Genomic DNA, 20,181 nt, shown 5'->3' with positions numbered 1-20,181 from the left:
GGTTCTACTTGCTGTCTGAATTCAGTCCTTTGATAGATCAGCTCACTGAGGAGAAAGCAGCTAACTCACACCATTCCCCCACCTCCTCCCATTTCTGAAATGACACTCTGCTCAGATCATTAATCGTCTCATTATGGCTCCAGTGTGCACAATCCAGCAATATTGGCTACGTGCATTGTCCTTTTATTCTCTTGACACAGTTGATGAAAAATACTGTTGTAAGATGTCTCCACTTAACATAGTTTTCCACAACGAGAGAAACAATACCTTTTCATTAATGTCTAGTTGCACCTTTAATGATTCCTGATTTTCTCAAGCTCCTTATACATAATTTTATGAATTCAGTAATACCCCCAAACCCAGTTTTCCTATCCAGATATTGAGAGGGTAATACCAGATCTGAATTGTTGGAATGAGTTGAAATAATATCTAAGTCTGAGTCTTGAGCAACATATTAAAATATTTTTGCAATATGTATCCTCTAATCAACTACATTCCTTTCTTCTATTAGTTTTCCTTTTCCCAGTAACTTACAGCATTAACTTTAGTTTCTGAGTCTGCCAGATTTCTTTTTACTACACAATGGCACTTAGCTCAAGTTAGGAGCAGTCCCAGTAAAAACTGTGAAGTGGACAAAGATTATCTTTACTGCCCACCCTTTCCCCTCTTCTTCCTTCGTCCCCAACCTGTTGTCTTAATTGCAGCCTAGAATCCTGTAAATGGTAAAAATGGCATTAAATCTGTCCACTCCCTGTGGTGCGTGCTCACTTGCTGCACTTTACAGGACTGTGGTAAACCTGCTAGAAGATAAGAGGCCACAGGAGAACCCTAGCCAACAGCCAGCCAACTACCAGACGTGTGAGGGAGGCCACATGGGACCAGCCAACCCCCAGCTGAACCACCGATTTATCTAAAAATAAGACAATACACAGAGTCACCCAAAAAGGCACAAAAATAAGCTTTCTCACTTCTTCCATCACACTTTTGTACAACATTCTAGCTGATACCACAAAGGAAAAAATTTTTTCTTCCTAAGCAACAACTTGTGAATGTATGGGCTTATCCCTTTTTTCTCCTCCCAAGGAATAAAATTTAACTATCCTTATATCCACTAGTGATAAAGTCTGTTCGAATATATCCAAGTTAAGAAATCATTGCTCTAACTCCTTATCTCCTCTCTCTAGTCAAATTGGAATGGTTTCCAAATGAGTTGATTAACCTTTCTCCACCTAAGTCAACATATCTTAAGTACTTTCCAACTCACTCTCTGAACACTTGAGCCCTTCAAACCATCTTTTTCCTGTTCTTCTATCAGTAGTCAATCCCCCCACCTTTTAACAAAACCATTCAAATAACAAGCCTTGTATGGTTTATATACTCCTAATATATTAGCGAGTCACACAACATGAGTTTAACCCACAAAACTTGCCTCCTGAGTATTCTACTATTGTTCTTTCCTAACTACATTTACACAATAAATAGCATATCTGCCCGCTTCTTAAAATTTTATTCATTCATTCAGGAAGCAGTAATTGAGTCACTGGTCTCATGATTCCATGAGTGAGAACTTCTGTGACAATAATACCCATGGCCTCCCTCCCCACCTCCTCATTCATTCCTCCCAAGGGAAAGAAAATATATTATTGTGGGCTGTGGCAAAAAGGACTGAGCAAACTTGGTAGAGGCTCTTCCAAGCCTCAGTTTTTCATATCTGCCAGTATAGGGAAGGCACATCCTGGCTATCTCTTTACTATGTGATGAGCATAGCGGGCCATGTTCCATCCCTACAAGGAGAATCCTACTATTTTGAAGGGTAAGTTTAATTAATAAGAGACTATTAGAATGTTCACTGTAGTGGCTTATCTACACAATGTACTCTAATTCAACTTTTATTATTCAAAAAAGAAAAATTCTCCTGCTTTGATCTCCAGAGCCATCTGCACAAAGACACTGGCCCTGGAGACAAGCAGGAACTAAAATCCAGCCCAGCTTCTGCACACCAAGCCAGCTCCCCCGCCTTTCTCCTAACTTGTCCACCCAGAGGCGGTTCTTCGCAATCATCTTCCAGGAGCTTTTTCTTCTAATTCATGTGCGCAAAGGAAAGAAAAAGAAAAAAAAAGGGGTGCATTTTTCTAATCTGAACAAAGGCAATTTACATTCTAACAGCAGTCCGTCGACATCTGGTCGTCTCACTTCTTCATCTCTCAATTGGTTCCCAACTTAAGAAAGAAAGCAAGAAGTGTTATTTATTTATCTTCTAAAATTCCAACACTACTATTTACCAGAAAGTGTTGTAGGCATTGGGAGGAGAAAAAATGAGTAAACAGAATCCCTGACTTCAAAATGCTCCTGCAGTCATCAGGGAGACCCCGTAACCAAAGGGAAGAGAAGATCTGGGAGATGGGTGGATGCTAAGGCCCAATAAGAACGCAAGGCTGTCTTTAAGGTTATCAGATCTAAAGCAGCCAGATGCAAATTTCAAAGTGGAGTCAGACCCTAGAATCCAGGCGATGTAAAAGAAAGCCCAGATTGGGAACAAATGAATGAGCAAAGACAAATACCAGACAGAAGAGAATTTTGAGCAACTACCCAGAATATATAGAGACTATATAAAGAGCCTTTTCTAACTTGCTTTTTTGTGCTTTTTTTTTTTTGATCCAATATAAGGGATTAAGATCAACTGGACAAATAATAACTTACTCTGACACCCCTCATAGATAACATTCCTTTTTAAATTGCAGTTTTGGGGTGCCTTCATCTTAGAAGCAATAAATATTGTTAAGTATACTTCCTGAACTAAAAAGCAAGAAATACGATCTTACAGTGTGTCCAAGTTGTTTAAAAATCAAGTCACCTCAAGAAATGTGATCCTCCCCGCGCTCCCACACACACACAGTAATTTTGGACAGATAAAGAACAAATACCATTACTGAGCACCTACAACTCTCTCAGCACTTTGTTACGTGCTTTACATGAATTATCTCATTTAATATCCTCGCCCAAGGAAGTAAGACAAAATGATATTCACTTTCCAAATAAGAAAACTGAAGCCTACTGAAATTAAGTGACCTGCCGAGCTCATGTGTATGGTGGCGCCGGAATCTGAGCTCGTAAAGTCTGGCTCCAAAGTTAGACACTGAACAAGCAGCACCTCACCACAGAGCTCCTGAGGATGGAGGAATACTTTTATTTGGCAAGGAGAGGGGGTAGTATTGTATGCACACAGGCTACCTGGGAATCAAAGTTTGCTTGGGGAAGGGAAGGGGAGAAGGGAAGGCATTGGCGCCAGCCCCTTGTCGTGGTAAATGCTTCCTTCTAACACTGCTCTGCCTGCTGCTGTTACAAGACCACAGCCCTCATCGTTCCTTCTCAAGACATCCCTTTAGGATAATTTGCGTTCTCCAACTATTCTAGCAAGTGCACTCCAAATCCGCAGACAGTGTTCTTATTTCTCTCCACCCTCAGAAATAAACTCACCTACCATGACTTCACAGAGCAATTTTATCAATTTCACGTCTGGATGTCTAAATAAACCTTCTCTACTATAATTGAGAATAAAATAGAGGTACTAGCCATTAAGAAATCCATGTCTGAAAAAAAATAAAATAAAATAACCCACTCTTTGGGACTATATTCTTTTTTGTTGTTGTTGTTAAGCATCCTTGCTGGAAAGGAAGCAGTTAGGAACCAAATTAGAAGCTGGAGAGGACATTCACACCTAGTCACAATCCCAAGCCACACTCTATGTGTAAAATAAAAAAAATAAACTTCTCACCTGCTGTTAAGAAAAAATAAAAATACTTACATGTGCTTGAAAAATATAGAATAAAATTTTAGGGAATCAGCATAAACGAGACAACCTACAAAGAGCTTTTTAAAGTTTAAGTATTAAAGTGACATATCTTCCTACTGTGAAACAAAAATAGATTATTAACTGATACCCAACATACTTACCCTACATACAGCTTATCCTACAGACTGACACTTCATGCTTCAATTTAGTCATTCTTGCTATATAATAAGGCTTAAATTAAGGGGAAAGAATCTCTATATCTAAGCTCTGCTCACTCTCCCTCTTACTCCAACCCTGCCCAGAAGGAAGCCCAAGGTTAGGAAAGCCCTATTTCCTCATGACTTTCTCTTCAGTACTAAATATCTACTGATAAATGATTGGTTCTATGGTTTATGAAAATACAGTTTTATGGGCTGCCCTGCTTGGCTAGAGATTTTACACGCTTGTTAAAAAGGGAACGTTTTATATGTGTTTGTACTCCCTCCTATCTCTCTTTCTCCTATACCCAAGAGAAGTTAAGGTATGGCCTTGAGCTTATCCTTCTGCAGACAGGCCGGCCGTCTCCCTCCGCACGTGCTCTCCCCTGGCAGGCTCTTGCTTCTGTTTCTCTCTCCGAATTCTCTGGCTTGTTTCTCCATGTGGTTTGGTAAATGGACATGCAGCCCATCCCAGCTCTCCAATAGGGTTTGAGACAAGTGCTCTCTAGTTCCTTCTCCTGTATCTTGTGCTCTCTTCAGACTCTTGTCGGCAGATATAAGTAATAAGACTAAGATTCAGGTCCATGTTATGGAGTGGAAGTAAGCAGAATGAACATTTAACCCCTTTTAGTCCTAAGCTGTTCAGGCTAACATAGCTTACGCAAAGGAGTTTCTGGTGGGGTCTTATCCAGCTCACTGAATTCTTCTCTGGGGGACATATACCAGTGAAAACATACTATGTTTTCTTACTCTTTTCTTCATGCTTATTTTTTCAGGATCTTGTAAAGAAGATTGCTAGTGAAAGGCTAGATCCAGTTATTCCTGGATCCCAAAGCTACTATGAACAAAATGCCATCTTCATCACAACCCAGAGGCCCAAAACCCTATTTCAAAAAGAAATTTTAAGAGCCAATAAACAATATCCATATTCTCTCTTTCCCTTAAACACGGTGACTGGCAATGTTTCAGATGGTGGCTATTCCATCAGCTAGGATTTCAGAGGAAAGAGATTGAGCAGAACTTCAGCCAATCCATGGTGGGCATGTAGTATAACATGAAAAATAAATCTTGTTGTTACAAGCCACTAAGATTTCACAGTTGTTTGCTACCCGATATAATCTTATACAGTGGTGGCAGTAGTGGTGGTGTTGATGGTGCTTGTGTTTCAGGAAGATCCAGACCAAAGTAGTGACAGTACATTAAATTTGGGTGCCAAGCTCTCTGATTGGCAACATCACTGTCTCCTTGAGAAGAGACCAAGGGATGATTCAAACTACCTTAGATATCTTTAGGCCTCTCATTGGATATCTACACTTTTTCAATGCAAACTGCTCTTAGTGAAGAATCTGCTCAAGTCTCTTCTGAGACTGTAGGACCCATGGCAAAGGGTTTCACCACTGCTCCCACGACCAAGGGCTGGTGCCCCATCTACTGACACATATGATAACCTGATGCCTAAACTTTGTCTGCATCCATTTTACATCTAACCAGAAGGTATGTTATATGATTTTAAGAGCACAGGAAAAACATCTCTGTCCATATATTCCTCTCCTTTCCAGAGCCTATAACATCTCTGCTCTCATTGTTCAAATAATCAAATGTTAGTAATTAAATAGGAGTTTTGGCTATCAAAGTTTAAATTCTCACACAGTGAAAGCTTCTGTTAGAAGTTTTCACATCCTTGACAAATAGTCATCCTGCCTGCTTACATTTCCAAGGACAACTCTCCACAGTGACTTCTTTCATCTTGGACAGCAAAAATTGTTAGAAAAATTCTTCCTTATAAAAGATTGGAAATTGCCTCCACATTCTTCCTTTTACTCTAACTTTTAAAGATTTGACCATTCTACCTGTCTTGAAATTCTAATTTTTTCTAAGTTTCCTGGGAAGAGCTTAATCCTGGCAAGAAATGAGAATTTAGGGAAGTATATCTAAATAAGTTTATTAGAAAAATATTCTCTCTCTGGGTCCTTGGAGTTAGTCTTTCCTGGATTCTGAGTCACGTAGCAGTCCAAGACAATTCCAGCGATGGGAAATAAATTGACCCTAAACAAATAGAATCAGGCCAAGGGAGATCTAGGCAGGGAGCCACGTTGGGCTGGTTCAGAAGTTGTAATTTTTTTCTGAATACTGCTCTCCTTCCTGTATCTCTCTCTCTTTTGTAAAGGTGTATAACAAATTACAGTTTTATCTTGGATGATTAAAACCCATTAGTCTGCAAACTCAATGAAGGCAAAGACCATAGTCTATTTTTTTTTCTTGCTTACCTTTCTATCAGCACTGCCTAACTCTGAGCCTAACATATAATATATTAGGCACTCAATAGCTATTTGTTGAATGAATGAATGATGAAACAGGTATGTGGAAAGTGGTCTGGGCTTGTCTTGAGGTTCCCAAGGGGAAACAATTTAACTTAAAATCTGCAAATGATTTATTTCAGACTGACATCAGAGTTCAGGAAGGTCCAATTTTTTGTGTATGTGGGTAAGAAGAAGGAACATTATCACATTAGAAGATGGCAATTATGGAAGCCTAACAGGGTAGCAGCATCCCAGGTCTGCATGGACAGTGTGTTCAGAACAAGAATCCATGTAGACACAGATAGGAAAGCAAGACTCAGCTTTGGAATAAATAGAGGAATGACTTTCCACGTCGGCGGTGAAGGGAATGTGAACATCGGGGTCAGTCAAAGGTTTATTCTATGTCACTTCTCCAACCTGTAAATACTCTAAATTGCCTGACGCATTTCAGGCATCAATAACTATGAAATGTTTGCTCGCTTATTCTTAAATTAATCTTGACTCTATTTCAAGGAATTGAGTAATTTAAAAACTTACTCCACGGTTTCTTTCCTAAGAAGCTTTGACCTTTAGTCTAAATTCCCCTTTGATATCGATTACAATTCAAGTCCAAGTAAAACTAACTCAATTTCTTAGTTGTTCAACAAATCAAGGCTCACTTTGGTCTGACCCAGACTTCTCAGGGCCGTTCTAACCACTTCGAGATGTACCTCCAATACAGAATGAAGTTCAAAATGAGCTTGGCTTGGTTTACGGAAGGTAAAGAAAATTGTTTGAGTAGTCCATAAAATTATAGTGTTTAATGATACAGTAAAGACAGCCTGTATTCATTTACATAGATGTTACTAATGGCACTGTAACCAATTTATTGATATTTTTAATGTTTTATTACAGAGAATTTCACATACACTTAAAAGTAAATAAAATGGTATAATGAATTCCAAGGTATCCATCGGTGCCAACAACAATAAGCCCATGGCCAATTTTGCCCTGTCCATCCCTTTCCCCTGACTATTTTACAGCAAATCTCAGAAGTCATATTGTTTCACTTATAAGTATTTTAGTGTAAATCTCTAAAAGATAATAATTTGTCTTTAAACACAACTAAAATACCATTATCACCCCTAAAAATAATTTCTTAATGATATCAAAAATATAGTGTTAACTATTTAATTGCCTCATAAATCTTAAAAATTTATTCATCATTTTTAAAAATTAATATGCAAATAAGGGCCAGATATGGTAAATGATTGTAGTCTTTTAAGTGTCTTTTAATTTTCAGGTTTCAGTTTTATCTCTCTTTTTTTCTTTCCTCTTGCAACTGAATCATGCTTTTATGCCCTGTAGAATTTCACACAGTCTGAGTTTAACTGATTATATCTCTTGAATGTATTCCAACATGTTCTTCCATCCTATGAATTCCCTGTCAATTGGGATTTGGATTTAAATTGGTAGAGGTTTGATCAGATTCGACTTTAATTTTTTCTGCAATGGATTAATTTCTACAAAAAAAACATAAACAAAAATAAAAAACACCTCATCAGAGTAATCTCAGTTTTGGCCAAAAACTTGAAATCTATAGGCTGGACATAGGAGGGCTCTGTTTTTTGTGGAAAAAAAATCCACGCACACGCACACACAGCCCACTACCGCCAAAAATAAACACATAAAATGTCGAAGTAATTACAACAAAAATACCCAAACTATAGAAACAACAAATGCAAATTAACCTAAGTATCTAAGAAATGTCAAAACCTGAGATTAATCATGTGCTTTCCGACCCTTTAAATTGAGGCTTAGATGTTCAAAATCCTATTTTTGATTCAAAGAAATGAGCTCTATGCCCCAGATATTGGTTCAGTTTGTCTCAGCCATCAGTAGAGGGAGACCAAGATACATCTGAAAAACCCATGCTTAAAAAACAGCCCTCAAACCTGAAAGATTCAAAGTTTAAGTTGTTGGGGGTTTTTTTACATTAAAATTCAATATTAAAAATGATTTATTTTGTGTTTTACAAAAAACCATACTAAAGTAATTTTATACCTGAGATCTACCTGTAATGTTGCTGGAAAAGTACAGCCTTTGTGTTCTGTATGACGTGTGTGACACAAAATGTGCCTCTAAAGGTTTTCTTAATCTTACTCCTTTTAAGACACTGAAAGGTGCAAGAATCTAAGTAGAAATTATTTAATGGTGGCCAAATTAATGGGCTTTTTAGAGATTCTAAACATTCTTTAAGAATGCAATACTTTTACCACCTTCAAAATTATAATTCTAAACCATTAAACTGTAAAATAAACATAAAGAAATTTAACAAATTTCTATTTTTTCAGTGATAATTAATTTACTTGGGATGAGTGGATTAGAGAAGACATATCAAATTTGTTTTTCCTCCAAAAAATAAGTTAATACTCCTTTGCTAGATGGCTAAGCACATGCTTCATCGCCTTGTGGATAATCCAGCTCTGTCTGCTTCCTGTCCTGCAAATAACTAGTTAATAACTGTCAGAACTACTAATCTCTATTTTTGCCACAAAATATGCACTCAGGATCCTTATAATGTTTACGCTTTATATTAACATAGCTTTTTAAGATTTATAACTCATTTTTACATGCTATTTCATTTGTCTTCAAAACTTTATAATTGGAAAATATTATTTCCACTTTAAAAGAAGCCAACGCTCCAGACAGTGAAATACTTTTGCAAAGTTCCATCGCGGTCATCTTCACAAACAAGACCCAAATCCAGAGCTTTTACGTTATGAAACTCGGTTACTTTACAACTCCACTGACAATACCATTGCCAAGAATTTCAGTTTCCCCGTGGACAGGCCTGCTTCCAGTTGTCACTACCTATAACACTCTTAAAGCATCAAAGTGACACCTATGTTTTCCATCTCGGTAGACTTGGCAAGGGATTGCAGAGGCCTGCACTGAATGGCCAGTCTTAACACCAGACGGAAGACCCATCCTCCGGCGGCCCAGCAATTCCAGGTCAGGGGACTCAGCACGGACTGCACTGCAGCTATTTAGGTCACGGGGAGCAGGCCCGATGGAGCGGATCCCCGAGAGGCACATAGAAGGAGCAGAGACTGGGGGTTTTTTTGCATGGCAACGACAAATGTGCCTTTAATCACCAATCATGAACATCTCTGCTAGCTGATGGAAGTGTAAACCATCAACTCAGGGGAAATAAAACTCCAGGCCAGGGCCAAGTGATGTGCTGATAAATTTTTAACAACCAGCTCTGCCTGAGGAGAGGGGGGAAAGGCCATGATTTGTAGCTTGACAATTCCCAGTGTAAATATTCCCATCATGGCCAATTTCAAACTACCAGTCACTACTGAATGCGAAATCCAGAAGTGATGACCCTCAGGATCAGCTCTGCGCACGGCTCCTCTGGCCCTGTGCTTAGAGCGCCCCACTCTGGCCCTCCTCCGACTGTGCAAATATTCGGGACAGGCCTGAAGGGAAAACCTCTTTTCCTCTATAGATGCCATGAGAACAATTTTCCGCGAGCATCCCTGGCTTCCTGGGACAACCCTCCCTTCTCCCTGGGGGATGAAAAACTGCTCTATCTTTTAAGTGTGTTAGGGAGAAGAAACTGAGCGTGCTAAGCTTCCTCTTTGGGACTGGCCTGCCTGGAAAGGCAGTGCTCTCTGCTTTGACTGCTCTCATAAGATAAAAATTAGTGACTTTATATCTGTTTGCTCAGTCCTGACATTCCAGCCCCTATTAGTGCCCCTTTAACTTTCACAAGTGTCTTGATTTGGATAATAAACTATGTCAGCTTAGGTAAAAGAGAATGCCTCTGCAGAACAAGGCCTGCATACAGCCAGGAGAAAGGCTGCCTTTTTCTAGGTATAGTCCTGGGAGCCATATTTTTATCTCCATCTGCGTAACTCTAATTATGTTCTAAACCAAGGAAGTAATAACAAAGGCGTTACTTTTGGAGACTCTTACAACTGCAACAAACTGAGCGCTCTGAAAATTGACTGGTTGTGGCTTCTGGACAGAAAGAATATGGAAGTCCACAGATACAGATACAAAGGGGAAGAGATTCATTCAAATAAGAATCCACGAACTCCAAATTTACATTAAGTAAACAAATAATAAAAAGTTTTAGTGAGAGCTACCCATCAACAACACTGCCATATTAAAGTTTAGAATTAAATCTAGGTGACTTTCTGAACTACAAGTGACCACCACAAACATGCAGGATACATCATACTATTTGTTGTTGTATAAGTATATTTGGGCTAGTAGAGGAACTCTCTAATCTCCAAATATCATTCTTAACCAAACTTAACTGCCCATTTGCCCTAGAAATAAACCTCTAACTTTCTTCAGCCCCTTATCTGTGTATCTATGTAGACGAAGCTGTGGAACATCCAGCAGCATTCAAACTAAAATAACAAAGCCCTTAATATTTGTAAAGCTCTTCAATATCCATTATTTCAGAATGTATCTCTAAACTACTACTCATCTTAAATCCAAGTCCACCTAACCATATGTTTAGATCAAATATGGAATTGATCGCTTACTTTTTAAAGATTACTTACATGCATGCACAAAGAATCACAACTGGTTCGATCAACTAAACAGTATAAAAAAAAATACAAATAACCCAATTTAAAAATTGACAAAGGACTCAAATAAACATTTTTCCAAAGAAAACATAAAAATGGCAACAGGTACATGAAAAGGTGTTCAACATCACTAATCATTAGGGAAATTAAATAAGAATGTGATATCACCTCACACCTGTTAAGACATCTGCTATTTTGTTAGAACAAATTCAGTAAAGTTGCAGGATACAAAATAACATTCAAAAATTATTGTGTTCCAATAACAAACTACCAGAGAGAAAAATTTTAAAAATAATCCCATTTACATTTGCACAAAAAATAAAATAAAATACTTAAGAATAAACTTAACCACAGCGGTAAAAGATCTGTACACTGAAATCTGTAAAACATTAATGAGAGAAATCAATGAAGATGAAAACAAATAGAAAAATATTTCATGTTCATGGTTTTGAAGAATAGATATTGTTAGAATGTCCTTACTATCCAAGCGATCTACAGATTCAATGCAATCCCTATCAAAATTCCAGTGGAATTTTTCACAGAGATAGAACAAACAATCTTAAAATTTGTACTGAAGTACAAAAGATCACAAATAGGCAAAGCGATCCTGAGAAAGAACAAAACTGGAGGCATCACACTTACTGATTTTAAACTATACTACAAAGTTACAGTAATCAAAATAGTATGGCATTGGCATAGAAGCAGACACATAGATCAAGAGAACAGAACAAAGAGCCAAGAAATAAATCCCTGCATATACAGTCCAATCAGTACTTGACAAAGGAGTCAAGAATACTCAATGGGGAAAGGACAGTCTCTCTTCAATAAATGATGTTGGGAAAACTGGACATTTACATAAAAAAGAATGAAACTGGATCACTATTTTATAACATACAGAAAAATCAACTCCGAATGGATTAAGGGCTTGAATTTAAGGCTTGAAAATGCAAAACTGCTAAAAGAAAACACAGCGGGTAATCTCCTTGACATGATTTTTTTTTTTTGGATTTGACACCAAAAGCAAGTGCAACAAAAGCAAAAATAAATAAATGGGATGATAGCAAACTAAAAAGTCTCTGCACAGCAAAGGAAACCAGCAACGGAATGAAAAGGTAACCTCTGGAATCAAAGAAAATATTTGTAAATCATATATCTGATAAGGGGTTAATATCTAAAACATAAAGAATTCACACAACTCAGTAGCCAAAAAAACAATCTGATTTAAAAATGGGCAGAGGAGCTGAACAGACATTTTTCCAAAGAAGACATACATATGGCCGATAGATACATGGAAAGATGCTCAACATCACTAATTATCAGGGGAATGCAAATGAAAACCACAGTGAGATATCACCTCGCACCTGTTAGAATGGCTAGTATCAAAACGATAAGCAATAACAGTGTTTGTGAGGTTGTGGAGAAAAGGGAACCCTTGTGCACTGTTGGTAAGAATGTAAAATGGTGCAGCCACTATGGAAAACAATCTGGAGTTTTCTCAGAAAAATAAATATAGAACTACCATATGATCCAGCAATCTTATGAGTATATATCCAAAGGAAATAAAAAGAGATATCTGCACTCTCCTGTTTACTGCAGCATTATTCTCAATAGCCAAGATATGGGAACAACCTAAGAGTCTACCAATGGATAAATGGATAAATCAGATACAGCACACGTATTTGTGTATAGAAATATTCAGTCATGAAAAAGAAGGAAATCCTGCCATTTGTGACAAGAATGAACTCTGATGGCATTATATTAAGTGAAATAAGCCAGGCAGAGAAAGACATATCTGGGTGATATCACTTACATGTGGAATGCACACAAAAAAAGTTAAATCATAGAAACAAAGAGTAGGATATTGGTTGCCAGGGGCTGGGGGAGATGGGAAAAATGGGAAGAAGTTGGTAAAAGGTTACAAACTTTTAGTTATGAGATGAATAAGTTCTGAGAATCTAATTTATAGTATGAATACCATAGTTGATAATGCTGTATTGCGTAAATGAAATCACCACTGGATATTCACATTCTTTTGAGATCAGAATTTTAAGTAAAATATTCCTTTCAAGCAAGTTACCTACCACTTATGCTTTTGAACCCCTCTCAATCAGTGTCTGGAGAGTGCAAAATACATAGACCTCAGGCTGGCACACAGACACACACACACAGTCGTAGAAAGAACACTATGGAACGTTGCACAAAAGGAAAGTGGCTCTGTATTCCAGATTGTTGTAATTGAACATTGAAGAGGGGATTTACACTGCCCTAGTTTTGCCTAATTGTGATCAGGAGCAGCTGAGTTGTAAGCACACCGGGAACCTAGACTTAAGCTCATCAACAAAGACAGGGTGGGGAGGAATGCACCAAGAACACTTCCAAACATTTTTGCTGATGCACTTGTTGGTTTGGTTATTTTCTTGCCAGGGCCACACATACACACCCATAGGTGGTACCTCCAGATCACGACACGCAATGGAAATGTGTCAGTTGTTCAGTTGGTATGAGCAAGACAAAAGGCCAAACCATATAATTCATTGTCAAAAAGGACTTTGTTTTGGTTTTAATTTCAGTTTCTTGCTATAGCAAGACCACTAACCACCTATCCAACATCGATTCTCTTTTTTCTTATCAATAAAACTTTGACTTTATATCTAGTAGTGGTGTGTCCAGCTAAATGAATACATTTACTAACTCCTCCTATAGTTAGGGATGGTTGATGAATGGTAAGTGGGCCTTTAGAGAAAGCTCCTGAAAACAGACACCTTTTTGTCCTTCCTGCTTCTTGCCTGGAAAATGTTTGTGATGTCTGGAACCCTAGGAACCATCTTGTACCATAAAACAATCCTTGGGGATAAAAACCACCTACTATACATGGTGGAGAAAAAAGGGAAAGAGCCTGAGTCCTTGATGCCACATTAGAGGCCCCACATCATCCTAAGGTATCTCTCTTCAGCCTTCCTTTATGAAAGAAAAAAATAAAATACAACTTTCTTGCATTCCTATTGTGTTACTAGCAATTGAATAAAATTTACAATAGATATGCTGGCCATCTGAATCACCCAAATTACCTAATAATTGCTTAATACTGATTTCATTTTGGGATATAAAAACAAAGCTTTAAACTAGCCATAATAGTTATGGTAATTTGGTTCTCAAACTAAAAATTAGGTCACACAATAAGGACAGTTTGAATTCAGTTATGGGAGAAGCACATTAGTTTATTTGAAATCAGGGCTGTGCTAGAATACCCAGATCACATGATTCTATTTGAGTTAAGTTCAAGCATGTTGCAGTAATCCTGACCTGATTTTCCACTTCATCATGAAAAAGGTAAGTTTGGGTACTGGGTGATAAACACTATTCTAACTAGAAGCTTCCGTTTAAAAATTAATCTCCAAAATCAATTTCACAAAGGGTTCTTGGGCCTCCTGAAACTCACATTCCCCAATAAACTTTGGCTATTTTGTAGTAATTACACCTATGCTTCTCTCTGTATACCCAGGAAGAAGCGTTATTGGCACATTATCCTATAGAAGAACTCAGTTCTATATATTTAATATTTACCTCACCTAGGCTCTCTATATCTGTTTCCCCATAAAGGGATAATAACACTTACTTTCCTCCAAGGTGTGTTGATGTTTAATTAATGTTTATAAAGTATTTAGTAAGCTGCAGATGAAAGATGCTGGAGAAGCTTAAATAATATCATTAGTCTGACTCATCAGTTACCCTTATTAGGTATGCAAAATGAAAGCCATGTTGCCACAACTAAAATAGTTATGAATACACATTAGGTCAAATATAAATCCTAAAGCAACTTAAATCTGTAAATCACATCTACAAAGCAAACACCTAAAGTTTCTTATTATTAGAACAATATGCTTTTTTTTTTTCTGTAGTAAGTTAGGGTAATGATAAAAACATGATATCTTTGGTAAGTGTCCGAAGATCTTTATACTTTAATATGAAGTTAAAGATTCTATGTGCGGTGATGTGAAACTCTCTACAACTTGAAAAAAGAAAATTTATTTTATTCTTTTCCAGTTGAAAATAGCAATAATAACCTGAATTTCATAGAAAATTTAAACAATAAATTCATAACCTTAAAAATTTAGCTCAATTGATGCTACTTGTTTGAGGTACATACTATTTTATAAACAGTCTTCAACAATTTTCAACTAAGTATACAATTATGTTATATAATAATAAGTACATATTAAGATTATATATTTCTTAACCAAGGAATCATTTATGCCATATATCCTTTCTGGTATTTAAACTAAAAGTTCATTTTATTGTGTGACATAGGGCTCTCTTTCAAGCTCCAACAACTGTGTATCCTAATGCCCTCTTGCTGTGTAGCAGAAAGAGAATTAGAAAATAGAGACAGCCCTTCTAATGGGAAGGTTTCATTCTCCTACAATTAGTCAGGGTAAATGCATACAATCCATTCATAGCTTATCCTGGGTGTGCAGGTTCAAAGACAATTAATAGTCTTAAGAGAGAAAACACACACACACACACACACACACATGCATGTATGCAAATGCACACAGACACATATTACTGTGCAGTCAGAGCACAAATTCCATGGCAGTTCTGAAAAACATTCCAACTTGGTTCATAATTACCTTGTGTTGGACAATGAGATTATGACTGTCTTTCACTCAGAAAGGACATAGTTGAAGTTGTCTTCCAACTTCCACACCACTTGGTCAATTGGAGAATTTGTGATCTAGTCAGGTTTACATGGAAAGTAAAGGAGACTCATTCATTTTATCCTCAAAAAGCACAAAGTTAATATTCTCCTGAGTTTAAAGTAAAGACTATTTTTGAAGTCAATTAACCCCTTCCCCCCCCCAAAAAAAAACTAAACCAAACGGGTAGGCCATTGTATTGTAGGACTGAATTGAATTGAAACAACTTTTTTAAAAATCAATGGATTTGGTGACGTCTTAACCAGTCCGGATATAAAGTCATCCAAGTGTTCCATTGCCACATATTTTTTAATATAGTATATGAATTAAAATGGGAATAATCCTTATCTTGCATATGAAGTGAAAGCCAGCATCTCCCACCTCATCCCTAATATCTTCATGAATTATAAAAGAGCTTATAGTACTTTGAGTCACTTCCTCAGATTTCTTGCTTCTATTGAATTCTCAAATTATCTCTTGTGTTTCCTTAGCTTTATTCTGTACTAACTCAACATGGAATACACCCCAAAACACCAATTTCCCCAAAACACTAATTTTATAAGATCTAATCCCACCATAGCTATGATCATACATCTTTATCGAAGTTTCAATAACAACATGAGGTAAGAGGGTGTGCTATACCACAGCACAGCATGGCAAAATATTTAAAAATGAATTCAGTATTTCTGCTATTCTAAGACACATTTGTCACATATTAATGTTTTTAGAACTTCAAAGTCATCACAATACAAAATTAAAGGCATCATCTTCCTTTCTTTACTTCCTCATCTCTGTTAATGGAACTACAATTTTCCTAGTCACACGATTTCAAGAAATTTAGCTTTGACTTTTTTGTCTTATCCTGTACTTGTTCAATTGTCTATTTCTTTCCATTCAGACTTTGAAACATCCTTTCCATTCCTACCTTTGCTACTCCATAATCTTTCAATTAAATGGGCACCTAAAAGTCTCCCTAAAAAATCCTCAGATTTTTTTCATTTAATCTAATTCTTCCCATTTACTGCTATCAATAGATAGTTTTTTCATAAAGTACACTGATGATATCACCTCCATATATGACCTACCACACTAAGTATATACTCCTTATTAACCTCTCCACTGCCAAATCCAAAAGGCAGTTCCATCTTTATCTTATCTAACCGATCAGAAGCATTTGACAAATTTCTAGCCCAGGTTACTACAATTGATCTCCTGCTTCAAACTTTAACCTAATAATCAATTTCATAAACAGCCATAGTGACACTCTTAAAACATAAGTCAGATCATGTCACCATCCTAATTAAAGTTCTGCAACAACAAAACAAAAAATAAAGAATAAAAAGAAAAAAAAAAGTTCTGCAATAACTTCTTTCTACCTCACTTAGGGTAAAAGTTGAAGCCCTAACAATGGCCTGCAAGATCCTATATGATATGCCTGGCTACCTACCACCTCTATTACCTCATCTTCCATCTCTCTAACCCTACTCTAGCCACATCTGTCTTCTTGCTGTTACTCAAGGAGAGCAAACATGCCCCACATCTGGAGATTTGCAATAGCATTTCCCTCAACCTGAGCACTCTTCCCCTGAGACCTGGATGGCTCTCTCTGACTCATTCAAATGTCTATTCAAATATCACTGCACTAGAGAGCTCTTCTCTCTCCACTTTATTTAAGTAACTTCTCTCGCCCCAGCCCACCCAGGCACTCTCTGTTCTCCATAAAACTTAACATCATTTGAAATATTATAGTTATTTGTGTATTACTTTTTTATTGTCTGTCTCTTCTCCTCTAGAATATAAGCTCTCTGACAGGAGGGTCTTTGTTTCTTTTATAGCTGTATTCCCAGAACCTAAGAAAACACCTTGCACTTAATAGATTTTCAGTAAACATATGTTGAATGAATGAATAAATCTCTCACAGAATGATTCTTCTTACAGAAACTCTATGCTGGCCCAGTGGAACCCAACATATGGGCCAAAGACCTGGGAGATGCTGGAGCAATGTAAAGGGGTCTGTGAATCCACATGCCTCCAATTATTGTCTGTAAATGAAATAAATTCCATATATTTAGAAACAATTATTAATTTAAAGTATATTTTATAATCATAAACTTTCTCAGTCTAAAGGTACTAAAAATGCAGTTACTATTATGTAGGGCCTACTGATTTTTTCTCATTAACAAGAGATTTTCATACTTAAAAACATTAGGAATCCTACTGCACTAGCCAAATGAAACCACTGTCTTTTCTCTAAGCTGTCCATAAACCTTCATACCTGTGCTTTTGCTATATCTGTATCTTAACTAGAAAACCCTTTCCTCTCCTCCTCACTCCACCCTCCAATTGCTTTGCCTTTCCAAATCTTAAATCATCATCATCTACACCTGAATGAGCATGTCCCTAAGTGAGAGCTGGCAATGAGACACATGATGACTATGTGGGGTAAGGGGTAAGTGGGTAGGGAAGCGCCAGGAAGAAAAGAGTTGATGAATAACTAGTCCAGTAGATCTCCCAAGTCCAACTTCACCTCCATCCCAGTTTGCCTAGAGCTTCCCTGACCCTGCACCAGAGTAAAAGTCCCTAATAGAGCCTTTCCTTCTGCAAAGCCCATCCACTGTGCATCCCCCATGGATATAATATGCTAATTCCTGACCCTGCACAATTTTTTCATATCCACCAAAAGTCTCTGCCCACTACTGTCTGCCAAATATCACCCATCACATCTTCATTTTGATTCAGCTTGCATCCACTTCTGGAAGTTTAAGTGGTTAACCAACACCACATTCTTATCATTCCTCTATGCCTTCAGAAATTTAATAAACAATTTTTCTAATAAATTTTCTGCTCTGACAACTTGCTTTGTAAAAGTTTCCTCTTTCCATTTGTTCTTTTAAATGTGAATTCCTGTCTAAGATACAAGTGCCTCATATATTTCTTCTCATATCATAATGTCTAATACTGTACTAGGTACAGAAGAGAAACTGAAAAATATACTGTGAACCCACTGTTCCACAAAAAATTTTTCCATAATAAAAGATAACATAGGCAAAGTTTTAAAATACCAACAGACTAGAAGAAAAAATTTTGAGTGTTTGCACAAATAGTTGAGGCAGCTGTACATAAGTGGTAAGGCCCATGGGATATGGTTGAAGCCCTGACCACACCTACTACAATACATTCAAAAATATAAGTATATACATATATGAGAATATATAAGGAATATACATCAGAAAAAGACTGATAAATGAGACTGGTGAGTAAAAAATTTATATGTATCATAAATAATACCCTTGGCAAAATTTTTAAAAGGAGCAATAATCCAGAAAAAGTATTTTTCATATATATGTCAAAATAATATCCTGAATGTATGAAAAATTCCTAAATATTAAACATAAACAAAAACAACCCAATAAAAGTAGATTAAGGCTATGAACATAAAGAATAAGTGGTAATTCCCATTTAAAAAGAAGAAATGGTTAGTAAATATAAAAGAATGAGCAGCCAGGAAAATATAAGTAAAAACAACAATAAAATACCAGTTCTTAGCTATCAGATTGACCAAAAAAATTAAAAGTTTGATTATTTCAAGTGTTGACAAATATGCAGGCAAGGAAATATGGAAAAAGCAGACTTCATTACAATTGGCACTTCAGAGGGCAATAATCAGTATCTATGAAACCAAAATATACATACTCTATGGCTCAGCAATCCCACTTCTCAGTATCTCTCCTAGAGAAACACCCACGTACACAAGAATGTTTAATGCAGCATTGTTAGTACTTCTGCAAACAAGCCTGAAAAGGAGACAGGCTCAATATTATGAAATACTATGTCACTGTTAAAAAGAATAAAGTAGATATATATTAATATCTTGGGTAAATCCCCAAGATGTATTGCTAAGGGTAAAAAGCAAATGCATACAGTGGTACAGTAGTCTACTATTTGTGTAAAACACATAAATAGAAGTACCAAACATCTTCTAAGTATATATTTATATGTATATCACAGCTTAAATCCTATCAGAAGGGTCCACAAATCTATAACTATGATTACTTCTGGGAGGAAGAGAGGACTGTCACTGGGTTCCAAACAAAGAAAAATTTAGCTATTTCTGTCAAGTCTTAATTTGAGAGAAGCATTATTCCATGTATTTCTGTAGTTTATACTAAATAGAAAATAATTAATGTGTTTTAGGTGACATGTGAATTAAAGAGTTGCTCTTTGAAAGCAGCTGCCAGGGCTGATGGCTTTGGACTTCCCATGGAGGTCAACCCAATGCTGTTTACCTGGTAGGCTCTAGTACATGCTTGGTAAAACAAGAGGTTCAAGCCAGACCTTGAAGAGCTTTAATTTCTGAGTTCAAGAGTTTGTCGTTTATTTGGCAGGCTAACCTGGGTTAAATTAGATAATGCATTTAACACAGTTCCTGTGGAAACACTTCAGCTTTTAGGATTGTCACATTTCAATTCTATCATGTTTCATGACCAGAAGATGGAGCTCCAAACATTTATAGCTTTTTCTTTCTTTTCTTTCTTTTCTTTCTTTTCTCTTTCTTTCTTTCTTTCTTTCTTTCTTTCTTTCTTTCTTTCTTTCTTTCTTTCTTTC

Source organism: Pteropus vampyrus, unplaced genomic scaffold (genome assembly GCF_000151845.1).
Source record: "Pteropus vampyrus isolate Shadow unplaced genomic scaffold, Pvam_2.0 Scaffold25, whole genome shotgun sequence".
Taxonomy (NCBI): domain Eukaryota; kingdom Metazoa; phylum Chordata; class Mammalia; order Chiroptera; family Pteropodidae; genus Pteropus; species Pteropus vampyrus.
This window is presented reverse-complemented; position numbering follows the sequence as displayed.